The 24178-nt window shown below is 42.1% G+C and overlaps 2 pseudogenes; both read left to right on the top strand.

The window, feature by feature from the left end:
- The first annotated feature begins 10605 nt into the window (after positions 1-10605).
- On the top strand, positions 10606-11151 carry LOC136385593 (ferritin heavy chain pseudogene; annotated as a pseudogene).
- Positions 11152-19463: 8312 nt separating this feature from the next.
- LOC136385575 (ferritin heavy chain pseudogene) lies at positions 19464-20009 on the top strand (annotated as a pseudogene).
- Positions 20010-24178: the final 4169 nt, after the last annotated feature.

The following is a 24178-nucleotide window of genomic DNA, read 5'->3' on the forward strand; positions in this document are numbered from 1 at the left end:
CAATCCCTGTAGACAAAATAACTTAAATGCTTTCACTGATATGATCAATATATTTATCAATTAATAATGACCCAGGAATTGATTTTTATAACTTGAGGAATTCTGTACCTTGATTCATTTATATGCTATTATCTTTTTCTAAACTTTAAGGATCGTTAATGTGGAAAAGACAAAAGAATTAAGGGGAAGGGCCATACAGGGACAGCTGCATTTCTCAGCAGCAAAACTGAGAAATACAATTGATTAAGCACCAATGTGATGAATGGAGGAGAAGGAGAGACAAAAGCACTGATAATTGATAGAGAAGTGGTAAAATAGGGAAGTAATTGTAAATAGATTATTTTGGACATGGACTGATATTTCCAGTTATCATACTGGTTTTAATTCCTGACTGTTAAGATGAGGAATGCTAAAGTATGTTTCAATAGCTGCATGTACAAAAAAATAATGTTCCTTGCCATCATAAGGGGTTCTCAGCACAGCTTCCCCCTTCTACTTCAGGCCACGGGCTTTTCACACAGATGGCCTAAGAGAGGGGTGCTATCCTCCAAGAATTCCTTTCGGCCTGACCTGTGGTGGCACAGTGGATAAAGTGTCGACCTGGAAATGCTGAGGTCGCCGGTTCGAAACCCTGGGCTTGCCTGGTCAAGGCACATATGGGAGTTGATGCTTCCAGCTCCTCCCTACCTTCTCTTTCTCTCTCTCTCTCTCTCTCTCTCTCTCTCTCTCTCTCTCTCCTCTCTCTCTCCTCTCTGTCTCTTTCTCTCCCTTTCTCTCTCCTCTCTAAAATGAATTTAAAAAATTAAAAAGAAAAAAGAAATCTTAAAAAAAAAATAATTCCTTTCACTAGTTCTCTTTCCTCCAGTTTCGTTTCTCCAGCCTCTTCCCTTCAAGTTGGCTGCCTTTAGCCTCACCAATCCCACAGTTACTTCATACCATCCATATCTCTGATCTACTCATGTTCTTCAAGGAATGCTAGGTTTTGTCTTTGCATTCAACCCATCTTCTTCTTTTTTGTGTGTGACAGAGACAGCGAGGCAGAGAGAGGGCCGAATAGGGACAGACAGAAAGGAAGGGAGAGACATGAGAAGTATCAATTCTTCATTGAGGCTCCTTAGTTTTCATTGATGGCTTTCTCACATGTGCCTTGACAGGGGGCTACAGCAGACCGAGTGACCCCTTGCTCAAGCTAGCAACCTTGGGTTCAAGATGGTAAGCCTTGCCCAACCAGATGAGCCCAAACTCAAGCTGGCGACCTCGAGGTTTCAAACCTCGGTCCTCCCCGTCCCACTCTGACGCTCTATCCACTGAGCCATCACCTGGTCAGGCTCAATCCATCTTATTGTGTGTGTGTGTGTGTACATACATACATATACTGCATAAATTAATATCACTGCCAATGGCTTCAAAGAATCAGCACTTTTCTGTCTGGACAAAATCAAGGGACAATATTACTAATGGAGAACTGAGTCATACAGCCGACAGTACTTGGCAGATTAATGAACCGTTCCTCATGAATTACTTGTTATATAAGAAATCAGAACTTAAGTGCACCATACACATAAACAAAAGCAAAATGTTAATATTCTATCTAAAGAATATGTCCCAAGCCATTGATTCATATTGAAATCAATGAAGTTTAAAATCATTTTGGCAGAAAGTAACTAAATAACCAGATATATTTATTATTATTATTATTATTATTGTTATTATTTTATTGTGACAGAGAGACAGAGAGACAGAGAGAGGGATAGATAGGGACAGACAGACAGGAAGAGAGATGAGAAGCACTAATTCTTCATTGCTGCACCTCAGTTGTTCATTGCTTGTTTTCTCATATGTACCTTGACCGTGGGCCTTCAGCAGACCAAATGACCCCTTGCTCAAGCCAACCCCTTGCTCGACCTTGGGTTCAAGCTGGAGAGCTGTGCTCAGACCAGATGAGCCTGCTCTCAAACTGGCAACCTCGGGGTTTCTGATCCTGGGTCCTTTGCATCCCAGTTTGATGCTCTATCCACTGTGCCACCATCTGGTCATGCTAATCAGATATTAATTAACAGAAATTTGAAATTTTCCAAAATATATTTAACTGACCTTAAACATTCAGAGATTTTTTTTTTTTTTTTGGAAAATGGCAAAAGGCTTCAAGAAAATAAAAGAGCATTGTTTAGTTTTCAACTATGAGCAAAAACTGAAAAATGGTAAGTTCAGAGGGAAGGTAATAAATATGAATATTAAACATGGAACACTATATAAAATTTACTTGTACAAGTTTTTTATTTTTCACTCAGTTTTAACATTGGCTAGTTGAGATAATTATATATTTAATTCGTTAGAGGAGAAGAAACAGAAAAAGAGAGTCTCCTGCACGCACCTTGACTGGGATCCACCCGGGAAGCCCACTAGGGGATGATGTTCTGCCCATCTGGAGCCCTTGCTCTGTTGCTCAGCATCCAAGCTCTTCTTAGAGTCTGAGGTGGAAGCCATGGAGCCATCCTCAGTGCCTAAGGCAAACTTTCTCCAATGGAGCCATGGCTGCAGGAGGGTAAGAGAGAGATAGAGAGAGAGAAGTGAGAGGGGGAAGGGTGGAGAAGCAGATGGGTGCTTCTCTTATGTGCCCTGGCTGGGATGCCAACCCAGGACATCCACATGCCAGACCAACGCTCTACCACTGAGACAACTGGCTGGGGACAAGATAATTATATTTTTATGAATGAGGAAATGAGGAAATAAGTGATTGAGAGTGTGAAAAAAAGTTTAGAAAATTAAAAATGAGAGAACATTACTCATGTCAAATCCAGAAAAAAAAATGATTACATAAAATATAAGCTTATTCTATTAACACTATGGGTGATTATGATAGTAAGGCTTGCAATCACAGAAAATTTTTATAAGGTATGTTTTTTTGCTTAACTAGCTTGGAAAAAGTTACACTTGATTTTCCTGAAATAAAATACAGCTTCAACTAAGACATTCTAGATCTTTAAACTAACATAGTCATATCATATATATTTTCCCAAACATAACTGTTACATAGAAAAATGTATTAGACTTCTGTAGCAACCTCTGCATTAGTAATAGAAATATTTTAAATAAAACATTATTGAATACATACATATCTCAAAGTAAATGCAAATTTTATTAGCAACTCATTAACAACTAATTTTATATTGGTCACATATATATTGTTTGTGAGCAAAGTGAACTGAAACAGACTTGAGCACATAAGATTAAAGTCAATGTCTGTTTCAATCATTCAGCACAAAGCTGGTCATACATTAGATGCTAAATAGTTATGATTAGAGGTATGGTGTATTTATACCACTGAGTGTACTCTATCTGTATTTGTTCTATTGTCTACACCTAATTGAAAAGTTATTGGAAACATTTTCAGGATGATCTTGATCTTTTTAAAGTTCAAAAATTGTCACACAGATACAGTCTCCACAATTGCACGTGTAGATCATTTTTGAATTATGTTGAGTGTGATTGCTGCTAGATTGGTATGTTCAAGTGTAAAAAAAGACAATTGTCCTATGTCCGCCTTTATAGTTACATTGAAGTGTTTTACCAGCTTCAAAGACTAAAATTTCCTTTTAAAGTGATGACTTAGAAATTAAAAATGTTTCAATACAATGAAATTTCAGCACCTTCAGTTATTAATGTTAGTGAGACTTTTAATGTCACTTCATGAAACCAGAATAACTGCATCAGAATAAAGTATCACTTTAGTTTTCACAAGTTAATAAAAAAGAACGTGGACAAATAATATTTAAATAATGGCTTCCACTAACTAAAAGCAAATTTACTTTATGAATCATCCTATGAACTAAATTGTGTCAATTGTTTCATAAAGAAGAGTAGTTAATGCCTGATTTCTGGTGGCGCAGTGGATAAAGCATCGACCTGGAAATGCTGAGGTCGCGGGTTCGAAACCCTGGGCTTGCCTGGTCAAGGCACATATGGGAGTTGATGCTTCCAGCTTCTCCCCCCTTCTCTCTCTCTGTTTCTCCTCTCTCTCTCCCTCTCCTCTCTAAAAATGAATAAATAAAAAATAAAAATAATAATAAAATGAAATTTTGGCCCTGGCCGGTTGGCTCAGTGGTAGAGCGTCGGCCTGGCATGCGGGGGACCCAGGTTCGATTCCCGACCAGGGCACATAGGAGAAGCGCCCATTTTGCTTCTCCACCCCCTCCCTCCTTCCTCTCTGTCTCTCTCTTCCCCTCCCGCAGCCAAGGCTCCATTGGAGCAAAGATAGCCCGGGCGCTGGGGATGGCTCCTTGGCCTCTGCCCCAGGTGCTAGAGTGGCTCTGGTCACGGCAGAATATCGCCCCCTGGTGGGCAGAGCGTCGCCCCTGGTGGGCGTGCCGGGTGGATCCTGGTCGGGCGCATGTGGGAGTCTCTCTGTCTCTCCCCGTTTCCAGCTTCAGAAAAATACAAAACAAACAAAAAACGAAAAACAAAAAAACAAAACAAAAGAAGAGTAGTTAAGACCTGAAATGGTCCACATATATCAGGGTAAAAAGAAATGGCACCCAAAAGAGAACTTGAATCTCAACATATAAAGAAGAGGCAGCAAACTTATTCTCAGTGAAAAATGACTGTGTTTATTAGAAAAAGCTTAGGGCCCTGGCCAGTTGGCTCAGTGGTAGAGCATCAGCCAGGCATGTGGATGTCCCAGGTTTGATTCCTGGCCAGGGCACACAGGAGAAGCACCCATCTGCTTCTCCACCCTTCCTCCTCTCCTTTCTCTCTGTCCCTTTCTTCCCCTCCCACAGCAAAGGCTCTGTGGGAGCAAAGTTGGCCCAGGTGCTGAGGATGGCTCCATGGCCTCCACCTCAGGTGCTAGAATGGCTCTGGTTGCAACAGAGCAATGCCCCAGATGGGCAGAGCATCACCCACTAGTGGGCATGCTGGGTGGATCATGGCTGGGCACATGCAGGAGTCTGTCTCTCTGCTTCCCTACTCACTTTAGAAAAACACACACACAAAAAAAGAAAAAATGCTGTCTGAAGCATATTGAAACTTTTTAAGTTTAATTTTATCTTTATAGTCTTAGTTGCATATATTTATAAATCGTTCGTTTTACAGCTATAAAAGTATACCTTTAAGCACAGTTTTTTATAACTAGTTTTATGTTTGTGCCTATCAAAGTAAAATTACAAGAATAATTTGTCACCATTGGGTGTCTTTGAATTTTTTTTCCTCCTAAAGGAAACTCAGTTTAATACATATTCAACATCTACACCCACACACTGTTTTAATTTGGAGAAATCATGAAACATAATGAGAAATAATAAAATAAAGCTTTTAATAAAGCCTTTAACACTTTAATTAATGTTTTTGAGCCTCTACTATATGAAATTTGTTATCAACCAACTTCAAGTTTTTGTCCTAAAGAGCCCATGGTCCAGTCCAACTCTCCAAACTGCCTAGAGAGGAACCCAGATCAGAGTTCACTCTCTGTTATTTACAAGATGTGTGCTTATTTGAGCACGTTACATACTCTCTGACAATTTCTTTATCTGTGAAATATAGGTGATTATGATAAAAAGTTAACTCAGAGAGTATCTGTAATAATGAGGTAACATAGTGTGAACAGCCCAGGAACAGATAATTTTGATTAAGGACTGATAGATAATATTGATTTAGATTGCTATCACTTTTCACTACCAGTTTTCTAAATGATTTTATACATGTTCATATGTTCATACACACACAGAGAATGAGATAAATCACCAAATGTTGCTACTTATGATCTTCTTCGTAAAAATATATATCATCATGTCTATTGCCTGTATTAATTTTTAGAAAAGGGATTATACAGAACATTGAAAAGCAGTTATCTTCAAAAAATGCAAATAAGAGGAATTTGTGGCCCTGGCCGGTTGGCTCAGCGGTAGAGCATCGGTCTGGCGTGCGGGGGACCCGGGTTCGATTCCCGGCCAGGGCACATAGGAGAAGCGCCCATTTGCTTCTCCACCCCCTCCCTCCTTCCTCTCTGTCTCTCTCTTCCCCTCCTGCAGCCGAGGCTCCATTGGAGCAAAAGATGGCCCGGGCGCTGGGGATGGCTCCTTAGCCTCTGCCCCAGGCGCTAGAGTGGCTCTGGTCGTGGCAGAGCGACGCCCCGGAGGGGCAGAGCATCGCCCCCTGGTGGGCAGAGTGTGGCCCCTAGTGGGCGTGCTGGGTGGATCCTGGTCGGGCGCATGCAGAGTCTGTCTGACTGTCTCTCCCTGTTTCCAGCTTCAGAAAAATACAAAAAAAAAAAAAAAAAAAAAGCCCTGGCCGGTTGGCTCAGCAGTAGAGCGTCGGCCTAGCGTGCGGAGGACCCGGGTTCGATTCCCGGCCAGGGCACACAGGAGAAGCGCCCATTTGCTTCTCCACCCCTCCGCCGCGCCTTCCTCTCTGTCTCTCTCTTCCCCTCCCGCAGCCGAGGCTCCACTGGAGCAAAAATGGCCCGGGCGCTGGGGATGGCCCTATGGCCTCTGCCCCAGGCGCTAGAGTGGCTCTGGTCGCAACATGGCGGCGCCCAGGATGGGCAGAGCATCGCCCCCTGGTAGGCAGAGCATCGCCCCATGGTGGGCGTGCCGGGTGGATCCTGGTCGGGCGCATGCGGGAGTCTGTCTGACTGTCTCTCCCTGTTTCCAGCTTCAGAAAAATGCAAAAAAAAAAAAAAAAAAAAAGAGGAATTTGTAGGATAGGATATTTTTTATGTTAGGACCTATAAAAATACCTGGCATATAATAGGTATTCAATAAAAAATATATTGAATGAATGAATAGAAACGAAACACACTGAGTCAGAACTCTAATATAAATTATATAACTATTAGTTTTGTAACATTTTTAAATGATGAAGGGAATTGAAAGCCAAAACAGAATTTTCACAGATTATGGCACTAGAATTTTTATTTGTTTACCCAGCATTTATTATGAATAATACTGTGATGGGTAATTTTACATGTTAACTTGACTGGGCCAGGGGGTACAGATATTTAGTCAAATACCATTCTTTGTGTGCCTGTGAGAGTATTTTTCCGTGAGATTAACATTTGAAACAGTACACTGAGTAAAGCAGATTGTCCTCCTTACTATTCAATTGAAGGACTGAATAGAACAAATATGCTGACCCTCCTTTGAGTAAGAAGGAACTCCCCAGGACTTCTTAACTGTCTTTGAGTTGGGACACTGGTTTTATTTCCTGCCTTTAACTTGAACTTCTTGGGTTTTGAGCCTATTGGCCTTTGGATTTGACCTATACCATCAGTTCTCCTGGGCCTCAAGTTTGCTGACTGCAGATTTTGGGACTTGCCAGCATCCATAATCACATGAGCCAATTTCTTATTTTACAGACAGACAGAGAGAGAAAGATACTCTTCTATTGGTTGTTTTTGTTTTTGTTTTACTCATACAGTACAAAAACCATAAACATTTCAGAGAAATCTTTATTTATAGTCCTATAGTCACATTAAAAAAATTATCTGCTCTTAATTTTTATCATTATATGTTTGTATTTAGTTTTATTTGTCTTCATTAAAGAAAGCCTGACCTGTGGTGGCACAGTAGATAAAACATTGACCTGAAATGCTAAGGTCGCTGGTTTGAAAGCCTGGGCTTTCCTGGTCAAGGCACATAAGGGAGTTGATACTTCCTGCTCCTCCCCCTTTCTCTCTCTCTCTCTCTCTCTCTCTCTCTCTCTCTCTCTCTCAAATGAATAAATAAAGTCTTAAAAAAGAAAGAAAAAAGAAAGACTGAATGAAATGCTTTTGTTTATACATATGTATATTTCCCTCATGGAATTTTGAGGTCCCAACCCATGCTTGTGTATTAATTTCCCTTAGTTTTTAAACCTTAGGTAGACTGAAATTATAGGGATAAATTTCTTTTTAAATCTTGGAACATAATGAGAAACATTCTACAAAATCAAGATTTCTTCTATTCAAATAGATTCTTACAGTGAGGTCTACAACATAATCTCCCAGGGAAATTCTGAAAGTTTATAATTATATTAAGACTAAACACAGATGTAAAGAAATACAGATTAAAATCTTACCTCACTGAGAAACTAATCATGTAGTTCTTTTCCACGTCTAATGTACAATTCTATCATTATAATCAACTATCAAATAGACATTATTATTCTATTTTTTAAAGAATCAACAATTAAATGCATCTAAAACTGATTATATGATATTTGATATCTGATCCTTTGTTTTCTTCATAATCACTAATTATAAAATAACATAAGCTTCCAAAGAGAAATATGCACACCAAAAAAGGTACATTAATTGAAACATGGGAATAAAACTATAAATGAGAGTAAGCATTTTATCTATAATTTAAAAACCATCTGAGAGCACTTGTAATATTCTGTCACTCCATCTTGTACCTTGAAAAGAGAGACCACATTTGATTCTTATGTATCTCCAGAATCATAATGTTCTACACATATTTAGAATATATAAATGGTTGCTGAATTAGTGTATAAATCAATTATAAATACCTAGGTTGGTCTTATATCTTCCACTACAATATCGTTGATTTCTAAGAATATATTTTCTCTTTTTAATTTCTATATACACATCCTGTATATATTTACTTGGGACAATAAGGGGAGGAAATGACAGTTTTATATTTGTTTTGTATCTGCTTCTTCACTAAAATAAAAATCCCACAGAAACAGACTCTCTCTGTGACTAATATACGCAAAAATCCTAGACCAGTGCCTGGGCCATATTAGATAACCAATAAATATTTGTTTAATGAATGAATGAAAGGCAATTTGACATCAATGGTATTCCCAACCAAAATGGCTCATTCCTCAAAACATAACTAAAGCTTGCTGAGTGGCAATGAAAGTATAAATGGGGTTAGAAAGGTTGAATACACTGTTAAGTGCTTTCTCTAACAATGCACCTAAAACTTTTGTTTCCTGCCAGAGAAAACCGAAGTCTGCACTCACCCAAGAGGCAAGCCAGGTGAAATGGGTGAACAAACCTAGTATATCAAGAATGAGATTATTGAAACTGTCTCTACTGGGGTGAAGACAGGGCAAAGGAATGTGTTTCTATAGCTACGCTCAAAGATTCAGAGAAAGGAGAATAAAGGGAGCAAAGAACTAGTGCAAAAAGAGTGAAATACTTAAATATGGAATGAGTCACTAAGACTGGAGCTGTGTGTGAACTTGGTGAATAGGAAAAGAAAACAAGATCACTGGAATATAAGGCCCAGGAACTGGGTGAGGCTATCAGAACTGTCATTACTATGGATGCTTAAGCCATTCAAATAAAGCAGGGGTTGGGAACCTATGGCTTGCAAGCCAGATGTTGCTTTTTATGGCTGCATCTGGCTTGCAGACAAATCTTTTTTTTTTTTTTTTTTTGTATTTTTCTGAAGCCAGAAACGGGGAGAGACAGTCAGACAGACTCCCGCATGCGCCCGACCGGGATCCACCCGGCACGCCCACCAGGAGGCGATGCTCTGCCCACTAGGGGGCGATGCTCTGTACCTCCGGGGCGTCGCTCTGCCGTGACCAGAGCCACTCTAGCGCCTGGGGCAGAGGCCAAGGAGCCATCCCCAGCGCCCGGGCCATCTTTGCTCCAATGGAGCCTCGCCGTGGGAGGGGAAGAGAGAGACAGAGAGGAAGGAGAGGGGGAGGGGTGGAGAAGCAGACGGGCGCCTCTCCTGTGTGCCCTGGCGGGGAATCGAACCCGGGACCTCTGCACGCCAGGCCGACGCTCTACCACTGAGCCAACCGGCCAGGGCCTTGCAGACAAATCTTTAATAAAAAAATAATAATGTTAAAAATATAAAACATTCTCATGTATTACCATCCATTCATTTCCTGCCGCTCATGTTCATGGTTGTGGGTGGCTGGAGCCAATCACAGCTGTCCTCTGGGACATCACCAAATTTTTATTGGATAATGCCTAACGTAGACGGGTCGTTGTATGGCTCTCACGGAATTACATTTTAAAATATGTGGCGTTCATAGCTCTCTAAACCAAAAAGGTTTCCGACCCCTGAAATAAAGCTTTGTTTTATTAAATGTAACCAATGATACCACAAAAGGACTATGTTTGATGGAAAAGTCCCATTAGGACAATGTTGAAACAAGTTGCTAAAAAAAAATCATCCAGGTAATTAACTCAAAACATTAGCATTTATATTCATGAATAACATTTTAAAATGTTATACTCCAGAAATCCAGCACTAAGACACCCTTCTCACCCAGGCTGGAATAGAATCCTACCGGCCGTTAGGGGTCCCCTTGAAACCCCCTGTTCTAAAGGATCCTCCCTCTCTGTCCCTCACAATCCCCCAAAACACTCACTTCTTCCGGTTACATTTTCCTTCTTCCGGTTGGTCACGTTCCTCCTCCTTCTATTCCGGTCCCATCACAGAGCCAGCCGCCGGCTGCCTGCGTCCTAATCCCGAGCGCTCCAGTCTGTGGCAGCCCTGGTCACCTACCCCAGGGACACACTGAGGCCCGGTAGCCTACACCTTCGCCCCGCCGCTGTGCACGCCACAGCCCCTGCCGCCCAGCACGCAGCCCCGCTTCCGTGCTGCCTCGCCTCGGTGCTCACCTCACACCCGGGCTTCCAACATGGCGACGCCGCCGCCATCATATGTGCGTCAGAACTACCATCCCGAGTGCGAGGCCGCGGTCAACAACCAGATCCAGCTGGAGCTCTACACCTCCTACGTGTACACGTCCATGGCCTTCTACTTTCAGCGCCACGATGTGGCCTTGAAGCACTTCGCCCAGTTCTTCCTGCAGCAGTCGAGCAAGGAGAGGAAGATGGCCGACAGGCTGATCCAGCTGCAGAACCAGCGTGGGGGCTGTACCCGCCTGTTTAACGTCCACAGGCCACAGGGTGGTGAATGGGGGAGCGGCCTGGAGGCCATGGAGAGCGCCCTGAGCCTGGCGAAGAGAGTGAACCAGAGCCTGCTGAACCTGCACCAGCTGGCCAGCGATAAGCAGGATGCCCACTTGTGCGACTTCCTGGGGAGCCACTGCCTGCACGAACAGGTGAAGTTCATCAAAGAGCTGGGGGACCACATCACCAGCCTGCGCAAGATGGGGGCCCAGGAATCCGGCCTGGCAGAGTACCTTTTTGACAAACTTTTCCTGGGTGCCAGTAAGAACTGAGCCCGGACTGCCTTCCCGATAGCCACGGGGCGACACCCTGGTCACCATGCGAGCATGCACATTGCAGTGTTGCCCTTGAAAGACGTTCATTTAAGTTTTTATGTTCAAGTTTTACGATTTATTCTGATAAAGTTGTTGGTTCGTAAATAAATAAGGTCTTTCATTGATTTATGTGTGTAAAACTCTCACCTTTTAAGTGCTAAAGCAGGTATCCAGGATTGTTCCACCCACTCATGGCCCAATCACATGCAACTCAGGATCTCCAGGCTGGAGGGAGGGGGTATTCTGTGGGACCCGGGATGGGGGGAGGAGGTATTCCATGCGACCTGAGAAAACACAAAACTTATCTCCCCTTATAAACTGGTATATGGGTGTGGGGTGAGGTGGATGGTGTGTGTGGCCCTGGTGAATGTGGGTGCACATTCATGCTAAAATGATAAAACGTGGCCTTAAAATCACAAGTATGCTCGCCTCTGGAGAAAAAGTAAAGAATGGGATTGGGCAGGAATTAAAATGAAGGGTTCTTACATTTTTTACCTGAATTTTTCTAGTTTACTAAAATATGCAAATATTAATGTTTGTTAACATTATCTGGGTAACGAGATGTAGACTCCAGAAGCTATCTTGGCATAGTGCAGGGGGTCTTTGGGTTATGACAGGCCCGACATAGAACATTTCGAGTTTATGATGCTCACTCCCATAAAACTGTAAAAATTGAGATGTGTTTCAGTTTATGGCATTAGTGTCATACTTATGAATTATGTGGGTGGACCAGTTTGTGCACAGTGGAAGAATTTGCAGTACAGTGTACGGTACGGTATATTTATGTCCTTTTCCTTTTTCTGTTGTATTTTTATGTTCTAGTTGTTTTTTATGTTCTAGATTATGATTTCACAACTGTGTTAGGCTAGGTAAGTGACTTAGGTTAGGTGTGTTCAAACTTACACCAAAATTTGGTTTATGTCACTGTCATAGGAACAGTACTGTGTCTTACCCCGAGGACTCCCATACTTCTTCGACAAGCTCACCCTGAGCAACAGTGATCATGATAGCTGAGCCTTAGGCTGCCTTTCCTAAAGACACGGGAATGATTTCCCATGGCCATCACGCTGGACATGAATATCACCCTTACAAAACATCCAAATACAGTTTTTTGCTTCAATTGTACTTTTTCTTCCATTAAGGTATCGTGTTTCCCCAAACCTCAAATTATCTCAATAGAAGGGCTGTAAATACAAGGTCAAGGCTTTAAGTCACATTTCTGATATTGACTATTAAGTAGAATAAATCCTGCTAAATGTTGTTAGTGACTCAATGCTTTGAAGAATGTAAAGTTGAGGGATAGCTGAAGCTGGGAGACTAGTTAAGAAATCTTGTAGCTGGTCCAGGTGAAGAAAAATGGTGGCTTGAACCGTTGTGGTTACTAAGAAAATGAAAGGATATAGACAAATTCCAGATGCACACTGGATGAGCTGACAAGATTTGCTTATGGACAAGACGTGAAGAATGAGACATGAGGAAAATAATCTAAGTTCTGATGTCTAGAAGTGAATACAGGGATTGGTTGTAGTGTTATTTTTAATTTTGGGACATTTGGCCAGAGCATACCTGGGGTAGAAGGGTGGGAATGGTATATTATATAAAATCTGAGATGCCCATTAGATGTCCAAGTAGAACTATCATGTAGATAACTCTGCGGTTGTGAAGCTGTTTGTAGACTCAGAGCTCCAAATTTGTATTAGGGGCTGGGCATATAGGCACCCTTGGCTTAGCAAGTTCCAGACTTCATATGCATAGAAAGAAAATATGTGTTCACCATAAACTAGATTGTTTATACACTCTAGGCACAATGAGACATTTTTATCAATTAAGGAAGGCAGGAACATTCCCCAAATCAAAGTTCCCAGATACCAGGCCCAAGATCCTACCTTGCAAGGAAGCCTTTCTAAAGGCAGTGGTGTCATTGCTGCACTGTTAACTCATTCCTGCACAGTGGGTATTATTTACCCTAAAGGGGCATTTATTATCTACCCAGTAGTAGGATGAGCCTCATACAATATCTGTACTTAAGGTGTGTAAGTAGCATAAGAATATATAAATGAACAACTTTTTGCCAACAAATTGGACAATCTGGAAAAAATGAACAAATTCCAAGAAATATACAATCTTCCAAAACTGAATCAAGAAGAAACTGAAAAACTGAACAGATGGCTTACAACTATTGAAACTGAAGCAGTAATAAAAAATAAAATAAAAACTCCTAACAAACAAAAGTCCTGGACTGGATGACCTCACAGGTTAATTTTACCAAACATTCAAAGAAGTAACACCTATCCTTCTCAAAATATCTTGAAAAATTCAAGAGGAGAGAAGACTTCCAAGTTCATTTTACACGGCTCTTTATGGTATATATTTCTCCTTGAGTGATCATGGGTGACTACATGTATACAACACGGTCATGTGGATTTGTTTTAGTAACATTTTGATTTATAATTTTTGTAGCTCAGTTATACATTTAATTAACCAATAGTTTTTTAAGACTTTATTTATTCATTTTTAAAGAGGAGAAAGAGAAGAGAGAAGAAAAGGGGAGGGAGGAGCAGGAAGCATCAACTCTGATATGTGCCTTGACCAGCCAAGTCCACAGTTTTGAACTAACAACTGCACCATTCCAGGTTGATCCTTTATCCACTGTGACACCACAGGTCAGGCACCAATAATTTAATTTCAATTAAATTATTGAATTTTGGCATCAAATTGTTATTATTAAAGAGAATATTTCTGATAAAATATTATGTATCCCCCCCCCACACACACACACCAACGAATTCTCTAACTTTCCAGTTACCAATTGGGAATCCTAAAATTAAATTATGAACTAACTACCTGGAGTTAGTACAGATCCCACAGGCTAAGCACTTGGTCCCCTTAATATTGCCTCCCATCCTCTACTTCAGGCATTAATTGCAAGTCTAGGTTCTCAACTGTGTTTTGACCACCAAGCTATAAATTGAAAGTTCCTTTGACCTCCTCCTCAGATTTGGTAATTTTCCACAATGGCTCACAGAACTCAGGAAAACAGTTTACTTACTATATTACCAGTTTATTATAAAAGAATACAATTTAAGATCAGCCAGATGGAGGAGAAGCATAGAGCAAGGTATCCGGAAAAGGGGCATGGAGATTCCATGCCTTCTTAAGTTGTGTCACCCTCAAAGCACCTCTATGTGTTCATCAACCCAGATACTTTTCTGAACCCCTTTGATTAGAGTTTTAATGGAGGTCTCATTACAATAGACATGACCAATTAAATAATTCACCATTAGTGATTAAGTCAAGCTCCTTCCCTTCTCCCCTCCAGAGGTCATGATGAAGGACTAAAAGCTTCAACCTTCTAATCACATGGTTGGTTCCCCTACCAACCAGCTCTCCATCTTTTGGGGCTTTCCAAAAGTCACCTCATTACCATAAATTCAGGTATGGCTGAAAGGAGTTTGTTATAAATAGAAAAAGATACTCCTTTCACTTTTATCACTCCAGAGTTTTTTTAGGGTCTATGGACCAAAACCAAATATAACAAAATATGCTTCTATCACTCATCATTTAAAATATTACAAGAGTTTTAGGAGCACTTGCCAGGAGCTGAGGATGAAGAACAAAATATATATGTCTGATGATACAATATCACAATTGCATTTCTTTATCATCCTTTGAATAAGTGTATGATTCACAGTGAAGTCTTCTTTCTCATTTTTAAAAATTTATTTATTGATTTTTAGAGAGAAACGCAGACAGACAGAAACTTTGACCTGATTCTTTCTGTGTGTATCCTGACAGGGGATCAAACTGGCAACCTTTGAGCATTGGGATGATGCTCTAACCAGGCGAGCTATCTGGCCAGGGCTTCTTTCTCATTCTTAAAACTGGTCATTTGTCCTCTCTCTCTCTCTCTCTCTCTCTCTCTCTGTCTAGAAATTTATCTTTTTGTTTGTCTAATTTTCTCAAAGAAACTGCTTTGATTTCATAAATTTGATAAATTTTTTGTTTTCTATTTCACTATTTTCTGCTTATATCTTTAAATTTTCCTTCCTTTTGCTTGGCTTGGGTTTATTTTAGTCCTTTTCTACTTTTTTTTCTGAAGTGAGAAGTGGGGAGTCAGACAGACTCTCGTATGCGCAGGACTGACTGGGATCCACTCAGCATGCCCACCAGGGGGCGAGGCTCTGCCCATCTGGGCCTTTGTTCCATTGCAACCAGACCTATTCAAGTGCCTGAGGCAGAGGCCATGGAGCCATCGTCAGTATCCGGGTCAACTTTGCTCCAATGGAGCCTTGGCTGCAGGAGGGGAAGAGAGAGCTAGAGAAAGAAAGGAGAGGGGGAAGAGTGTAGAAGCAGATGGGCGCTTCTTTTATGTGCCCTGGCCAGGAATCGAACCCAGGACTTCTAGATGCTGGGCGAACACTCTACCACTAAGCCAACTGGCCAGGGCCCTTTTGTACTTAAGGTAAAAGGTTAGATGATGGATTTGAGACCTTTTCTCTTTTCTAATATAGGAATTTAATGCTATAAATTAACATGTAAGTACTGCTTTAACCTATAAATATTGATAGGCTGTTTTTGTTTTCATTCAATTCAAAACAATTTCTTTTCAACACTTGGGTTGTTTGAAAATGCATTTATTAGATTCCAAATATTTGAGTATTCTTTAGATATCTTTGATAGTTATTTCTAATCCAATTTCATTGTTATTAGAGAACATTTCTTTCATAATATTGTTGCCAGTGAAAATGTGGTTCTTTCATGGAGTCACGAAGAAAGCATTGGGCAACCTACATATGGGAGGATAAAGTATAATGGTAAGATTTATTGTAGAAGCAAAATCAAATGATTGCTTGTGAGTTCCCAGAGTCTTATCTCCATTCGTCCCACCATGGCAAAAGTTCAGCTTTGTTTTCATCAATCCCAAAAGAAAAGCAAAGGTTCAGAGATTCTGTGCCATCAGTTCAGTTCATATTGAAGCTGAGTCTAGTTCAACCTTTGTTCCTATCTGGCTAGCATAGTCTCTATTCCTGGCTGTCCTTTGATTGGCATTGTATTGCCCTACCCAGGTTTGTGCTTGAAGCCTGCACTTGGGAGTCTGTGTGGTTACTGGCTGCAAGGCTACTAGGCCTGCATGGCTGCTATGGAGAGAGAACACGTGAGCAAATGAACAGGGTGTACATGTGTTTCAAAGAGGGAGGGGAGAAGGAGAGGGAAAGGGAGAGGGAGAGGGAGAGGGAGAGGGAGAGGGAGAGGGAGAGAGAGAGAGAGAGAGAGAGAGAGAGAGAGAGAGAGAAAGTGTTTTATTTACCATAGATCATATTGTCTCAGGTTTGAGAAGGACCAGGCACACTTTCAAACTAACAAATCAACTCCTCAATCTTTCCTGGATTAGGGTTGGATTCTCTCCCTCACCAATCCATTTCCTAGCTCTTCCAGGGTTCTGTGTCCCTTACCCAATGGGATACTTTCTCCAGGCTAGGCTTTGCCCCTTATGGTTGCCATCTTAGTTCCTTCTGGGCATGCCTCATAGTTGAAAAAAAGTCCCCTTGCACCATCTTAGATTCTAGTGGGTATGTATTCAACAGAGACACTTCCTCTTTATTGTTTATTCCTTTCCTGCATAGTCTGGGCAAGGGAACCAGTTATACCCTGGGGAGATTGAAAAGCTAGTCCTTCCTCCATCCACAGGAAAGAGAGGTGTGTTAGTCCCCTTGGTAGAGCAATCCTGCAATAACATGAAGTGTGCGGGAAGGTTTATTGTCCAATTCAGCTCCCTTGTTCATTATGCTTCTTAATGTCTGATTCCCTTCGCTCTCTTCCTTTATTAATATCTAGCTACCTATACTAACAATATGAATAATGTTATATTTATTGAACCTTGTGTTGTAACCTAGAATATGGTCTATCTTGATAAATGTTCTTTTTTTTTTTTTTCCTGAAGCTGGAAACAGGGAGAGACAGTCAGACAGATTCCTGCATGCGCCCGACCGGGATCCACCCGGCACGCCCACCATGGGGCGATGCCCTGCCCACCAGGGGGCGATGTTCTGCCCATCCTGGGCGTCGCCATGTTGCGACCAGAGCCACTCTAGCACCTGAGGCAAAGGCCACAGAGCCATCCCCAGCACCCGGGCCATCTTTGCTCCAATGGAGCCTTGGCTGCGGGAGGGGAAGAGAGAGACAGAGAGGAAAGCACGGCGGAGGGGTGGAGAAGCAAATGGGCGCTTCTCCTGTGTGCCCTGGCCGGGAATCGAACCCGGGTCCTCCGCACGCTAGGCCGACGCTCTACCGCTGAGCCAACCGGCCAGGGCCGATAAATGTTCTATGTACACTAGAAAAAAATGTGTTACTAAGGAATATGTTTCTAAAATTTCTCCACTCTGATGCAATGATTTTCCTTAATATGAATATGATTTCTTTTATTTTAAATTCTTTTTCTCCCCCTGATTATAACAAATAATACTCAATGGTTGCCTGCAAAGAGAAATCCATGGTTTTTGACATCTGTAAATGTATTGACCATTCAGAAAGAAGTGTTTTCATTTTTAAATAGTTTTTTAAAAAGATAATTGAATCATGTTGGTAAACTAAACAAAAATGATCTGAAAACACATACACACAAGAAAGGGTGTTATTAAGAGACTAGAAATTGTGAGAAATTCCTGCAAATAAGGAAAAAGGAGAGACTACTAGATTGGCTAATTCAGAGAATTTGAAACATTTGCAATAGAAAACCTGAACACATTCAGAGAAACTCTAAGTACAGAGTAAGTAAAATTGCAGTACTTTTTTTTATTCTTTTTTTTTTTTTTTTGTATTTTTCTGAAGCTGGAAACGGGGAGAGACAGTCAGACAGACTCCCACATGCGCCCGACCGGATCCACCCGGCACGCCCACCAGGGGGCGATGCTCTGCCCCTCCGGGGTGTCGCTCTGCCGCGACCAGAGCCACTCTAGCGCCTGGGGCAGAGGCCAAGGAGCCATCCCCAGCGCTCGGGCCATCTTTGCTCCAATGGAGCCTCGCTGTGGGAGGAGAAGAGAGAGACAGAGAGGAAGGAGAGGGGGAGGGGTGGAGAAGCAGATCGGCGTTTCTCCTGTATGCCCTGGCCGGGAATCGAACCCAGGACTTCTGCACGCCAGGCCGACGCTCTACCACTGAGCCAACCGGCCAGGGCAAAATTGCAGTACTTTAAATAAAATTGCAGCACTGTAGAGGGTTCTTGGTCAACCATAAATTTAAAGAGCTAATCTGTGAAAAGCATATCTGTTTTACCCTGACCATCTCTAATCCTCCCCCACCCTTTCTTACATAGGGCAGTAAGCATCTGCAGCATTTGACCCCTTTACTCTCCCCAAACTACACTCCAAAGACTCTGAATCAGCTTAAGAGGATTGCAGACCTATGGTGAAGGGAAACCATTGGGCACAGCTACCAAGAGGAGAAAACACTAGTCTCTCAATGTCAGAAGTATCATACAATATTTATTTTGGCAACAGGCAGTGTCCCTGTCCTACCTGTGAGCTCCATTCCATGTATCCCCAAAGGAGAAAGAAACTGAATAATTAACACATTTCTCCCTCCCATTTCAAACAGAAGCCTACTAGTGAAATGGACATCACAATTCTACATCAGATCCATGCTAATTTCCTAGGTTGATCAAATAAGTCCTTATCCCTAAATACAAATGAACAAAGCCTTCTCAGATGTATGAGGAAGGTCAAGGAGAAGATCACAGTGAACAGACTGACTATTTTGGGGAGGGTAGAAAACAGATATAATACAAGAAACAGAAGAAATATTTTGCCAAAATTCAAATTCATATTCTCAGAATAATAAGGAACGAATATGGATTTATAAAACAGAAAAAGAAGTCTATTATAGAAGGAAACAATTAGAAGAGAGATAAAGTTCTTGAAAAATAGAAATATCATTGCAAAATTTAAAGCATTCAATATGAGGTGCTCACCACTTCCCCCAGGCTATGATGGAACTTGGAACATGTCCGTGGGGTGCCGCCCACCTCGGTCCCCCTTAAACCCCCCTTTCGAACAACGGATCCTCCCTCGGCCCCACCCTCCCGCTTCCTGTTTCCGGTCTCACTGCAGAGCCAACCGCCAGCCGCTCGAGGCCTAACGCTCCAGCACAGTAAGTCCGCTGTGGTGACACTAGTCACTCAGACACTCTAAGGCTCCCCACTGCAGCCATCCCTTCCCTCCGCTTCCCGGTGTCCTTGCCTTGGTGCCTTCCAAACCAGCACAGCAGTGCCTGATATGGCGACCCCGGAGCACTTGGAAGTGCACCAGAACTACCACGCCGACTGCGAGGCCGCCATTAACAGCCAGATCAACTTGGAATTCCATGCCTCCTATGTGTTTCTCTCCATGGCTTTCTACTTTGACCGGGAAGATGTGGCCTTGAAGCACTTCAAACAGTTCTTCCTTCAGCAGTCTGAAAAGGAGAGGGAGAACGTGGAGAAGCTAATGTGGCTGCAGAACCAACGCGGAGGCAATATCCGCCTGCGCAACATCAGGAGGCCGGAGCAAGAGAACTGGCAGAGTGGCTTGGGGGCCATGGAGAGCGCCCTGTCCCTGCAGAAACATGTGAACCAGAGCCTGCTGAACCTGCACCAGCTGGCCAGCGAGAAGCAGGATGCCCACTTGTGCGACTTCCTGAAGCGTCACTACCTGCACGAACAGGTGACGTTCATCAAAGAATTGGGGGACCACATCACCAACCTGCGCAGGATGGGAGCCCCGGAATCCGGCCTGGCAGAGCACCTCTTTGACAAGCTCACCCTGGGCGACAGCAAGAACTGAGCCTGGACTGCCTTCCCGATAGCCACGAAGTGACTTAGCCTGGTCACCGTACCCAGTATGCGTGTTGCAGTATTGCCCTTGCAACACGTTCACTTAAATTTTTATGTTCAAGTTTTACCATTTCTTCTGATAAAGTTGTTGGTTCGTAAATAAATAAGGTCTTTCATTGATTTGTGTGTGCAAAACTCTCACCTTTTAAGTGCTAAAGCAGGTATCCAGGATTGTTCCACCCACTCATGCCCCAATCACATGCAGCTCAGGATCTCCAGGCTGGAGGGAGGGGGTATTCTGTGGGACCCGGGATGGGGGGAGGAGGTATTCCATGCGACCTGAGAAAACACAAAACTTATCTCCTCTTATAAACTGGTATATGGGTGTGGGGTGAGGTGGATGGTGTGTGTGGCCCTGGTAAATTTGTGTGCACATTCATGTTAAAAGTATTAAACGCAGCGAGGCTCCATTGGAGCAAAGATGGCCCAGGCGCTGGGGATGGCTCCTTGGCCTCTGCCCCAGTTGCTAGAGTGGCTCTGGGCACAGCAGAGCGATGCCCTGGAGGGGAAGAGCATCACCCCCTGGTGGGCAGAGCGTCGCCCCCTGGTGGGCGTGCCGGGTGGATCCCGGTCGGGCGCATGCGGGAGTCTGTCGGACTGTCTATCTCCGTTTCCAGCTTCAGAAAAATACAAAAAAAAAAAAGTATTAAACGCCTTAAAATCACAAGTGTGCTTGCCTCTGGAGAAAACGTAAAGGATGGGATTGGGCAGGAATTAAAATGAAGGGTTCTTATATTTTACCTGAATTTTTCTTGTTAACTAAAATATGCAAATATTAATTATCTGAGTAGCAAGATGGAGACCCCAGAAGTCATCTTCGCATAGTACCTCTTTGATAAACTCACCCTGAGCAACAGTGATCATGACAACTGAGCCTTAGGCTGCCTTTCCCAAAGACATGGGAATGACTTTCCATGTTCCTCATGCTGGACATGAATATTGCCCTTACAAAACATCCAAATATGCCCTGTTAGCTCAGTGGTAGAACGTTAGCCAGGCGTGTAGATGTCCTAGGTTCAATTTCTGATCAGGGCACACAGGAGAAGTGACCATCTGCTTCACCCTTCCCTTCCTTTCCCTTCTCTCTGTCTCTCTCTTCCCCTCCCGCAGCCATGGCTTCATTGAAGCAAGTTGGCCCATGCACTGAAGAAGGCACCATGGCTTCACCTCAGGTGCTAAAATGGCTCAGGTTGCAATAGAGTAATGGCCCCAGATGGGCAGAGCATTGCCCCCTAGTGGGCTCACCCCATGGATCTGGTCAGGCACATGTGTGGAGTCTGTTTATCTCCCCGCTTTTCACTTAATAATATATATATATATAATTATATAATAAATATAATATATTAAATATAATAAATATATTATATATATAAATCCAAGTACAGTTTCTGTGCTTCAATTGTACTCTTTCCTTTATTAAGGTAACATGTTACACCAAATCCCAGATTATCTCAATAGAACTGAAAAATACAACTTCAAGGCTGAAGGTCATGTTTTTGATATTAACTATTAAGTAGAATCAATTCTTCTGAATGTTGTCAGTGACTCACTGCTTTAAATAATGTAAAGCTGGGGGACAGCTGAAGCTGGAGACCAGTTAAGAATTATTGTAGCTAATCCAGGTGAAAAACAATGGTGGCTTGAACTGTGGTGGTGACTAAGAAAATAAAGAGATAGACAAATTCCAGATGCATTGCATAAGCTGACAAGATTTGCTTATGGACCAGAGGTAGAGAATGAGACATGAGGAAAATATTCTAGGTCTGGTGTTTAGAAGTGAATACCAGGGTTGACGGTAGTGCTATGTATTAATTTGAGGGCATTTTGCCAGAGCATACCTGGGGTAGAAGGGTGAGAATGGCATATTACATAAAATCTGAGATGTCCATTAGATGTCCAAGTAGAACTATCATGTAGATAACTCTGAGGTTGTGAAGCTCTTTGTAGATTCAGGGCTCCAAATTTGTATTAGGGGCTGGGCATATAGGCAGCCTCGACTTAGCAAGTTCCAAGACTTCATATGCATAGAAAAAAATATGTGTTCAGCATAAACTAGATTGTTTATACACTCTAGGCACAACAAGACATTTTTATCAATTAGGGAAGGCAGGAACACTCCCCAAATCATGCCTCTGTGGTCAGAGGAGATTCCCTATATGATTCCAATCTTCTTAAATTTATTGAGACTTGTCTTGTGTCCTTACATGTGGTCTATCCTAGAAAATGTACCATGAGAACTTGAAAATAATAATAATAATATATATATATATATATATATATATATATATATATATATATATATACTGCTGCTTTGGGGTGAAATGTTCTGAAGATATCAATTAAATCTAGTTGATCTAGTTTGTCATTTAAGGCTGCTGTTTCTTTCCTCGTTTTGGATCTGGAGGATGTATCCATTGATATTAGTGGCTTGTTAAAATCCCCTACTATTATTTTATTGCTGTAGATTTCACCCTTTATGGCCATCAAAATATGCTTTGCATATGCCAGTGCTCTTATATTCAATGCATAAATATTTACAATGGTTATACCCTCTTATTGGATTGCTTCCTTTATCATTATGTGGTGACCCTCTTTGTCTCTTATTATAGCCTATTCTTTAAAGACGATCTTATCAGATGTATGTATTGCTACCCCAGCTTTTCTTTTCATATCCATTTACATGGAATATTTTTTCCATACCTTCACTTTCAGACTATGCATATCTTTTGTTTGAGGTGGGTCTCTTGTAGAAGGCACATGTATAGGTCTTGATTTTATACCCATGCAGCTATCCTATGTCCTTGATTGAAACTTTTAATCCATTTACATTTAAAGGTGTTACTGATATCTACTTATTTATTGTCTTTTTTATTTAAAATGATAATCCTCTTTCTCTCTTTCTTTTTTCCTTTATTCTTTTTATAGCAGGCCCTTTTACATCTCTTGCAATACTGAATACTGGTTTGGTGTTAATGAACTCCTTGAGCCTTTTTTTTTTTTTTTTCGGTCTGGGAAGCTCTTTATTTCTCTTTCAACTTTAAATAATAGCTTTGCTGGATAGAGTAGGTTGTTGTTTTGCATCACTTTTAATATTTCTTGCCAATTCCTTCTAGCTTAAATTGCTTCTTTTGAAAATCAGATGACAGCCAAATGGGGGCTCCCTTGTAGGTAATTAATTGCTTTTCTCTTGCAGCTTTTAGGATTCTTTCTTTGTCTCCTATATTTGGCTTTTTAATTATGATGTGTCTTGGTGTGGGCCTCTTTGTGATCATCTTAAATGGGACTCTCTGTACTTCTTGGACTTGTGTGAGTTTTTCTTTCTTTAAATTAGGGTTAAAAGTAAACCAAAATTTGTGGCTTTTTCTGCTGCTCTTAGGTGCACATGGAATGACCAACCTGCACACCTAGGCTGGCTTTTACCAGCACTGGGCCTGGGGGAAAGTTATCAAAAGACCCAAGGTTCCCTGAGATCCACTTCCTACTGCCTCTGTCTGCTGAGTATTTGTTGGGCTTGGCCCCTGAAAAAAACCTGTGGTAGAATCTAGAGCCTGAGGCAATTCAGGGATTAGAAAAGGTTCTGGTTGTGGCTCCCACTCCAGGGTCTCAGGAGTCAGTCTGTCATAACTTTTTTTACAGACCTCAGTAAAGTGTGGCTACCAGGAGTCCAGTGGGTGTGATCTCTGAAACCCAGAGGTTTGGTCTGCCCACAGCCCAGACAGTTTCTAGTGAATCTCTAGTGGGGAAGAAGCACCAGTCATATTCTTGGGAAAGTGGGGGGAAAGCTCTGGCTTCAATGCCTGACAACTGAGTCATTATCATACACCCCCAGCTTCCTGGCTAAGGCTGCTTACTTCTTAGCAGGGCCCAATCTCCATAGGGGGGCCAAGAGATATTCTCAAGGGTGGGATGGTTGCTGGCTCCCAAGCTGATGCCACACAGAGGGGATTGTTCCACCCAAAAAAGATGGCATCTGTGGTTCTGGAAAATGATTCAGCACAAAGGTTCCAATAGCTGTCCCCCGACATGTCTCTCCCTGAGGCTGCCAATTTCATATTCTCCTCATGTGACTCTTGTGTTTTCAGCCCTTCCTCTACTGGAGCCCAGGATAAGGGACTGTGA

This window comes from Saccopteryx leptura, chromosome X (genome assembly GCF_036850995.1).
Source record: "Saccopteryx leptura isolate mSacLep1 chromosome X, mSacLep1_pri_phased_curated, whole genome shotgun sequence".
In the NCBI taxonomy this organism is placed as follows: domain Eukaryota; kingdom Metazoa; phylum Chordata; class Mammalia; order Chiroptera; family Emballonuridae; genus Saccopteryx; species Saccopteryx leptura.